Source organism: Echinops telfairi, unplaced genomic scaffold, assembly GCF_000313985.2.
Source record: "Echinops telfairi isolate 266 unplaced genomic scaffold, ASM31398v2 ScPeMD7_7469;HRSCAF=8507_0, whole genome shotgun sequence".
Lineage (NCBI taxonomy): Eukaryota > Metazoa > Chordata > Mammalia > Afrosoricida > Tenrecidae > Echinops > Echinops telfairi.
Window position 1 is genome coordinate 32,533,460 of NW_022111372.1, and position 2,920 is coordinate 32,536,379.

Genomic DNA, 2,920 nt, shown 5'->3' on the forward strand with positions numbered 1-2,920 from the left:
CAGACAATAATAATAACTGATACAAGTTGTTACCGGAAATGTCAGGGAGGGGGTGGGTGACAGAAGAATGGAGAATTTGGGAGTAAATGCTGAAGGCAGGAGGGGGAGGGAGCCCTGAAGTGGATCGCGATTGCACAGCTCACCATGGGGGAGGGAACGCTCTAGGATGGATGTGGTGGTGATTGTACAATTTCCCCTTGATATGTTTGAACAATTGAACTATTCAATTCTGTGATATGTAAATTATGTGCCAATAAAATTGTTGAAGAATAAATAAAGTTAAAAAAAATTGAGTCTGTAGACTGTGATCTCCCCAAACTAAAAGTACAGTACTTGAAATTGTGTTCTTTATGGTTGTAGTGTTTGTAAAGCACTAATATGCACAAAACAAAGGAATTGCACAGTGCAAAAAAAGGAAAAAACAAAACCCCCCAGATTTCTTACCCATCAGAACTGATCTGAGTGATTATGTTTATAAAAGGGGAAAAGTAAAATTGAAATTGACTTAAATTCCTTTGTAATGTGAGCTAGTTTCAAGCAAACAAATAAAAACAATGTTAAATTATAGGCAACAAAACATTTGGCACTGAGGCAGTTTATTAGTTTATTGTGCCAACCTGGTTGACAAACACATGTGGGGTTAATTGAAGGGCCGAGGGATAAATGGCTCGGTAAACCTCCCCTTTTGAGTTCTCAGGTCTCTTGATTTGTGATGGCCGGACCAGGGTGCAGTTGCCTTAGCCAGTTCCCTGCTTTAGCTGGAAAGGCTCACTTCCTGCAAGACATCCCTGAGGAGAAGCCATATGGACCTACCCCGATGCAGCCCTGGGTGCTGGAGCACCCGTGTAGAGACCCCTGCCAGCGCCGAGATGTTTACACACTCACTGACTTGGCTTTCCTCCTGCAGTCAGCATCATCGTGTCTGTTTTGTGAGGTAGAGGAGGACTTTGGATTGGTGTTGGACATATAGGTTAATGGATTAATGTTGGACTTGTGGGCTTGGGCAGCACTGACTTGGGATGTTTTCTTGATGAGCACTTAACTTTTATGTAATACCCTCTCTTATACATGAGTTTCTGTGGATTTGTTTCTCTAAAGTACCCAGACTAACACAGGCACTCCACCCATTTTCACACATGCAGTTCCGTGACATTCATTACACTCACCATTGTCATTCATCCATCATCATTACTAACCAGTTCCAAAAATTTCTGTCACTCTAACAAAAGCTCTGGGTCCTGTGAAGGGTGTATTCTTGAGGGTCTGACCTGTGCTTTCTTCTTCAGGTGGTTTTATTCCTCTTTCTTTTGGAACACCTCTTCAATATGCTTCTGAAAGACTCTCTTGGGTACCTCAACATTGTAAGCATCCCTGAGTCACTAAGCATCATTAACACACTGCTCGGAAGATGCCTGGGAGGCCTCCAGGAGCTGCGCGGTGACCTCAGCTTCTGACAAGGATGTTCAGCCCTCTGTGGTGGACAGGTAGGAGCTGAGAGGTGAGGCGCAGTGTGGGTCTGGGCAGTGTGATGAATTTCATTCCACATTACTTCTCCATTTTGCAAGAGGGCACCCACAGTGGCTCAGCCTCTGCTCAGGGCCACGCTACACCTTTACAGGCAGGTGGCACCGTCTCTTCTGCTTGACCTGAGGCCCAGATCTTGGTTCAAGGCAGCAGTTCCCAACCTGTGGGTCGTGACCCCTTTGGGGTCACCCAATTCATAACAATAGCAAAATGACAGGAAGTAGCAATGAAAATACTTTTATGGTTGGGGGTCACCTCCACATGAGGAACTGTATGAAAGGGTTGCGGCCGTAGGAAGGTTGAGAACCACTGGTTCATGGTGTCTGACTCAGTACACTTTGTAGGAGCACTGCCATGAAAATAAGGAACTGTGAAGGTGGGTGGTCAGGTTCATTCATTTCCTGAAAAACTACTTCATAAACGATCTGTACTTTGAGAAGTCCCAAGTCTAGTCTCCCAACATGGGCATCGGTCCCAACCCCCTGGCCATACCTGTGCTAGTGTGGGCTTGACTGGGGGATTTACTGCTCATCCTGGGCTCCAGGCCATGTGTCACTCAGGAGGTCCAGACCTCCTCCGTCCATAACCACGTCCATCACACTCCCACAGTTTTCCTTCACTTCTCTTGGAGAAGGATATTCTCAGTCTCTACAGTCAGTCCAAGAAGGTTATTCTCAGTCTCCACTATCAGTCCATTGAAAAACTAGGACTTATGGCTGATCTGAGGACTTTCACCTTGCTTATGTGGGCTCCAGATTTGGTGGGACCAACGCACTAGTGCTTATCCAAGGGGCCAGGCTAAATTAGAGCCCAGGGTACCAGCTGGAATATTGATTCCAGGATCCTATAGCTGCTTATTAGAATCTCTATGGCCAGAGTCTGTCTTAATGAAGATTCTCTAGAGAAATACTCCATAGGACCAGCAAGAAGACATGGACATACATATATACAAGTGTGTAGCTATTTGTGTAAGACGACTAACCGAAATAGTGATGGTTTGAACCCATCCTGCAATGATAGCAAGGAAAGCCTAGTAATTTACACTTATAAAAGTTCCAGCCAAGAAAATTCTACGTAGCCATCTTTGTCTGTAGCATACAGGGTCGCAGTGAATCATAATCGACTCGACAGAAACAGTTTTGCTTATTTGTTTAAAGGTTCTTGGGAAAGGCACATTGTGGGAATGAGAACTCGTGTACTTTGTCTCACGTACTTTGGACATCTTGTTAGGAGAAGGCAGTCCTGGAGAAGGATATCATGCGTGGTGAAGTAGAGGAACAGAGAAAAAGAGGAAGGCCCTCCCTCCACTCAAGTACTCCCTCAACACAAGAATACTTTCTTCTAGTATATTGGCATTCTATGATGCTCACCTTCCCGACACAACCGCTGAAGACAA

The 2,920-nt window shown here is 45.1% G+C and overlaps 1 protein-coding gene across 1 annotated transcript in view; it reads left to right on the plus strand.

The window, feature by feature from the left end:
* Positions 1-1,361: 1,361 nt before the first annotated feature.
* Positions 1,362-2,920, plus strand: part of LOC101652448 (beta-1,3-galactosyltransferase 5-like) — a 9,226-nt gene continuing 7,667 nt past the window's right edge. Inside the window, exon 1 of the mRNA XM_004697326.2 lies at positions 1,362-1,484. The gene's annotated coding sequence lies outside the window, so the exon portion shown is untranslated. The remainder of the gene's footprint in view (positions 1,485-2,920) is intronic.